The sequence below is a fragment of the Gossypium hirsutum genome, chromosome A12 (assembly GCF_007990345.1).
Source record: "Gossypium hirsutum isolate 1008001.06 chromosome A12, Gossypium_hirsutum_v2.1, whole genome shotgun sequence".
Lineage (NCBI taxonomy): Eukaryota > Viridiplantae > Streptophyta > Magnoliopsida > Malvales > Malvaceae > Gossypium > Gossypium hirsutum.
In genome coordinates, this window is record NC_053435.1 from 60283601 (window position 1) to 60289967 (window position 6367).

At 33.7% G+C, this 6367-nt stretch overlaps 1 non-coding gene across 1 annotated transcript; it reads left to right on the forward strand.

The window, feature by feature from the left end:
* Positions 1-3941: 3941 nt before the first annotated feature.
* Positions 3942-4045, forward strand: LOC121211505 (small nucleolar RNA R71). Its single transcript, XR_005906729.1, has one exon. It is a non-coding gene; the product is annotated as a small nucleolar RNA R71 (small nucleolar RNA).
* Positions 4046-6367: the final 2322 nt, after the last annotated feature.

Below are 6367 nucleotides of genomic sequence, written 5' to 3' on the forward strand. Positions count from 1 at the left end.
ATTGTAGATATGACCAGAGACTGAGAATGGTTAACAAGTGAAGGACAGAGTTAGAGAAATATCAGAGTTGACTGAGTTATCTTGGGATTCAAATTGATGACAGAGTGTTTCTGACAGTATCGTCTTGAAAACAATTAGTTACCAATGCTGGAAATTATGAGAAAGATACTAAACTTCACTTCGGTAAGATTTTCGAGGACGAAAATCTCTAATGGGGGGAGAGTTGTAATAGCCCAAAATTGGGTCTAGTTGGAATAGAGGTTTCGGGACCACAAAATCTGAGATAAAAATAATTATTTTATGATTATTTTGAGGTCTATGATATGATTGCATGATTGTGTGAAAATTTCGTGAAGAAATTCTATGCATAAAGTGCTCAATTTGAAGTTAGGGACTAAATTGAATAAGCTGCAAAACTTGCATTCTAGAAGTTTCTAGTATGAAATTGCTTTGAAATATTAATTAGGAGGTCTTAGATACCAATTTTACCAATTTCTAAGTGATGGACAAAAATTGGACATGGATGGAATTTTTGAAAGTTTAGTAAGGAAGGGCATTTTGGTTATTTGGTAATTAAAAGAAATAAAAAGGGAAAATAAAGCCAACATTTACTCATCTTTTTCATGGAGGCCGAAATTAGCATGGGGGAAACCATGGCTAGGGTTTTCAAGCTTTTCAAGCTCAATAGTAAGTCCGTTCTAACCCCGTTTTTCAAGTTTATGAATTGATTTAAAAATATGTCTATGGTACATGAAGTGCATTGAATTATCATACATAAATGTGATTTCTATGATTATGGATATTATGGGAAATTGTAAGTTCATATGATTTTTAATAAGGCAATGTGTAATTTAATGTTATTGGCTTGATATTAAATGAGATGTAAGTTTATATGTAAGTAATACATCAATATTACTTGTTTTATGATATTTTATAATAATATTGGAAATATGTTTGTGGATAATTACTTGATTGGTGAAATTGTTGGAAAAGTGAGAGAAATCCCGGTTGAACATTCGGAAAGATTGGATGATACAGATAGTATGTAACTAGGTCACATGTATGGTGCTGAGTGCACATCATGTGTACAAGAGAGCTACATGACATTATGATGTAGCTAGGTCGCATGGGTGATACTATGTGTACACCATGTAGACAAGAGAGTTATGGGATATCTGTAGCTAGGTCGCATGCGTGGCTCTAGGTGAAGGACACCTTGTAGACAAGAGAGCTACGAGATAAATTGGCTAGGTCACATGGGTGGTACTGAGTGTTCACCATGTGTACAAGAAAGCTGAACTCTATGATGGGTGGAGCTATGTGCTAAAACCACCAAGTATCGAGGATTGATCCAAAGTGTTCAACGGGAGACTCTCTATGTATTGCTTTGTGAGATTTGTGATGAATAAGTGCATGAACTTGGTTATGTGAATGATGTGTTCATTAAGTGACCAGGATGTGGTAAGTTTATAAACAAGTAAGTTATACATGAGGATGATTTTATGGTGACCTTGTGATCATGGGCCTATACTTGTGATGTATGAAATGTGGTGAAAATGATCTGTGATATGTATGTTAAAATGAGGTTAATACAAAGAAAGTGTGAAAGAGTGAATTAGCAATAAAACTGTTTTGGACAGTAGCAGAGACGTGATTTTGAAAAATCACCAAAAATAGTAGAAATTAAATCAGAGACTGAATGAGATATTAAATTAAAGCGTAATGAGTGTATTTTCATATAAATGAAACAGATCAAGAAAAGGAGTTCTATATTTTGACATATTTATGTTTTTGTGAGACTGGTTCAGAATGATTATGTGATCCCCTATTCTAACTTTGGAAAATCACAAAAATTTGGATAAAAATAGTTAGAGGCTTAAAATTATATTTTTAAAATCCTTAATGAGTCTATTTTCAATATAAATCAACAAGAACATTATCCAATTTTTGTATTGTGAGATAATTAATTTTTAGTAAAGAGAGGTCAGATCTGTCAGAATGTGAAATAGGGGAAATTTTAATGAATAAACTGTACTAATTGGCTAAACCAAAAATTATGAAAATTTTATGGTGCAAAGATATGTGAGTCTAGTTTCAGGGGAAATTTACGGATCTTAATGTGGAGCTCTGTAGCTCGAATTATAAATAAGTATGTGACTATGACTTGTGTGGACAGTTTGATGTGAGCATTTATTAGGAAATTGTGAAATCGTACTTACAAGAATGCTATATACAATAAAGATGTGGAATGGAGAGGAGGAGGAGGAAAATAAATATATGTGGAATACATGGAAACTATTGTATATGAAATATTGATATAATGAAATAAATGATATGTGTTTATAAGAAAACAGAAAGAGAATAATATGTATCATGACATGTATATATATATGACTAGTCTCAATGTAATGCTTGTAGGGTATGGAGTTGAATTAAAATGTTTTAGGCAAACATGTTATTTGCGCATCTGAATTGTGGTATTTTATAAAGATATGATCTAGTTTTAAATATGAATACTTGATGATTAAGCTGAAGATATTTTGTAAGATGATAATCTTGGTATAAATGTATAAGTGGTACTATAATAAACAAGGTAAAATGAGTATGAGAGACACATGTATGATGATATACAAATGCTATGTTTGTGGTTTAATTGAGAATTTTTAATACCATGTTATATGCTTTTGATGTTGTATAAGTGTGTAAGAGATTAAGGTTGACCGAAGCTTGGAAAATAGCCTAGGTATATTCCACACAGGCAGAGACACGACCATGTGTCTCAGCCGTGTATGGAACATGACTTTGGGACACGAGCGTGTGGAGCCTTAAAGCATGAAATTTCCAAGATTTTGGTAAATTCTCGGTTTAGTCCCTAACCCTTTCTAAAGTATGTTTTGGGCTTCGTAGACTCAAATAAGGGACTATGTGTAAGTGAATGAACGTTTTGAAATATGAATGAAATTTTATGGCCCGTATTTTAGTTTAATGTTTGTATGTTTGTCCGGTAAAGCCTCGTACCTTATCCCGGCCTCGGGTACAGCTATGGGGTGTTAAAATTACTGTATCTAACTTTTTTGGAACAAGAGTTTCAACACTCAGTTGAACTTCTTCTTTGCCTTGAGCTACAATAAGCTTATCTTCAACCTCGACAGCTTTAGGATCCCATGTCTTCCCACTTTGCAATGCTCTTTGCCCATGCTTCTCAAATTTTTTGTATCAGTTGGCCAAATACCTTCAAGTCTACTTTTGAGCTCATTGGCTAGCTATCCCACTTGGTTTCCTAAATTCTTCAATGTTGCTGCTTGGCATTAGATTAGTTTATCATTCTTCGTTATGTACACCTTCAGCAAATTATCTAGATTACTTGAAGATTTAGTTGGTGTGGGTTGTTGCACTTGTTGAGAATATTTTGGCAGATAATTTGGTCGAAATGACATAAAAGAGTCGCTATGGTCCACCCATTGATTACTCCATGGAGAAATTGGATGATTCTGCCATAAAGAGTTGTAATAATTTGACTGTGGAACATTCCAATTTTGATTTCCCATGTAATATTTTGACTCTTGATTTGATGGGAAATTTTCAAAGATATGGCCATCTCCACAGTATTCACAAGAAATATCCTCGAACTAGTTCGGTTGTTGACCTATCAGATTACCATTGAAACCATTAACAATTATGTTCTTAAGCATAGAAGACCTAGAGGATACCTGGGCTACCAAATAAGCAAGTGTGTCTGTTTCAAGTACTTCTACTGCTCGTCTTTCTTAGGCTACATGGTTGGTTGGCCATTGATAGTTATTGCTGGCAATTCTTTCAATAATCTTGTAGGCATCGTTATAAGACTTAAAAAAAAGTGCTCCATTTGCTGAAGCATCCACCATCATTCTATTATGAATATTGAGACCAATATAGAAGTTTCTATTTGAATGCAGTAAGGAATGCCGTGATAAGGGCACTTTTGTAATAACTCGAACCGCTCCCATGCCTCATATAAAGATTCTTCATCAAGTTGCTGAAATGAAGTGATTTCATTTCGGATCTTGGCGGTTAAAGATGGAGGGAAATATTTTATTAAGAAGCGTTCAACCAACTCTTGCCATGTAGTTATGGAACCTGATGATAGGGAGTTCAACCACGCTCGTGCTCTATCACTTAAGGAGTTTGGAAATAATCTCAGTCTCAAGGCGTCCTCGGCCACCCTAACCAGTTTAAATGAGTCACTGACTTCCATGAATAGCTGAAGATGAAGATGTGGATCTTCAGTAGGAATCCCACTGAATTGACCCATATTTTGCAACATTTGAAACATGACCGGCATCAACTTGAATTGTTGTGCCTCGATTCTAGGTCTCCTAATACTCGGATTGAGCTCATTGAATAAAGCAATGGCATATTGTTGAATGGCATTATTTTTCTCAAGGTAACAATGATCAGATTATGAGTATTATAAGAGAATGTTCCTCTTGGATTTTGGTTTGGATTTCGAAATTCATATCTTTGGTCCTTCTTTGGTTCACTTGTCATGTTCCTCCTGGATTTTGGTTTGGATTTTCGAAATTCATAACTTTGGTCCTTCTTTCGTTCGCTTGTCTTCTTCTTTTTCAGAAAGTCCTTTCAATTTCAGGGTCTACGGGAAGTAAGTCAATAACTTGATCAATACTCATAAACACCTGAAAAAATATAAAAATAATGAAATAAAAATATAACAGAAAAAAAGAAACCAAAATGCAAAATTAACAATTTCACAAATAATGTCTTATAAAAAAATCCCTGGCAACGGCGCACAAAACTTGGAACGACGGAAATGTGCAAGTGCACACAATCATAACAAGTAATAAGGTGACAAGTAAATGTCGAGTTATCGTGCCCACAAGGACTGTGAAAAGAATTATTTATGAATGCAATTTTATAAACAATTTGACGAAGAAAAATATTTTGATTTTAAGAAGTGATTAAAAACTAGGATTTTAACAAAGGAAAATAAATAAAAATAAAATAAAAGTTCCAATCCATGATTTCAAAAGATTATTTTAATCAAGATGACATAATTTTGTTAGATTAATTACATTTCTTAACTTAGAATTATTAAACTCATGCTCATGCTGTTACGAATAAATTCATGGCAACTCGATAATTTGCTAACCTTTGAACATACTTACCTACCAAAGTTCATTTATCTCTTGACGATATCTCTACATCAATTCAACCAATTAAATAAATTTTAATAAGCAAATGTGCTAATGCACATATATACTTATGAAATTAAAATAATCTCTTGCACATATCTATATGCCAATTCAAACAATTAATTCAATCTCATAATCATATAAAAGATTACGTGTGGTAACAATGTATTTCTACCTTGAAATAGTTTAATCACAATAATCTTTCAAGTTATGCAAGGCTAATGCATCGTTGGATACCGTTGCTAATTTAACGCTCCTCTACCTTATATGATTAAACATGCACTGATTAAGTATCGTGTCAATTAATTACAATTTAAATCCGTTTAAATATTTAATTCATTAGTTACCTTACAATTGTAATACAAGAATAACTTAGTCATGGTTTGACTTAATCAAACACCTTACCCAGGCCTATAACAACACAAACACAATTTTAATAAATTAAGTAGACGAAATGAAATCAACCTAACATGAATTAAATTTAAGTCATATTAATTAAATTAAACATATCAACATCACAAATATTCATAGACATGTTCATCATAACAACAAAAAAATTAAAAAGATAGGGAACAAGAATCAAATCAGGTGTTTTCTCCGTGGCTTGACTTGTTTGCTCCACTCCTCCTTCTCTGCTTGTTCTTGTCAAACCAAGACTCTGTGAACACTTGAATGCTGCTCCAAATGGTGGTTGATTGACTATTTTTCAAGAGGTGCAAACGAAAAGGGAATAGGGGAAGAAAATGAAGAACAATGGAAGGGAATGAAGAGAGAAAAATGAGAGAGAAATGAAGGTATGAGAAGGGTTGAGATGTGTTTGAAGTGAGCAGCCAAGGGTGTATTTATAGGTTGACAAGGTTGCTAAAAATAGCCAAAATTAGTAGCCAAAGACTCCCCCCATGGCTGGCCACACATGTGGCATGTTTGAAGATTTCAAACATGCTATTTTTAGGTACGGGCAAATCGTGAAAGGTATGAATAGTGAAGGGGTTTGAATGCAAACTAAAGGTGTCTTCAAGGACCCTTTTTCTATCCAAATAGTCAGCCAAAAAAGCTGATTGGGGATGGTATTGGGTTGCCCAATGCCCGATTGGATCAGTTTTCTTGGTTCAGCTCAACTGGGCCCCTTTTCATAATTAATTAACAATAATTTATTTAACCTAAATTAAATTGGATTA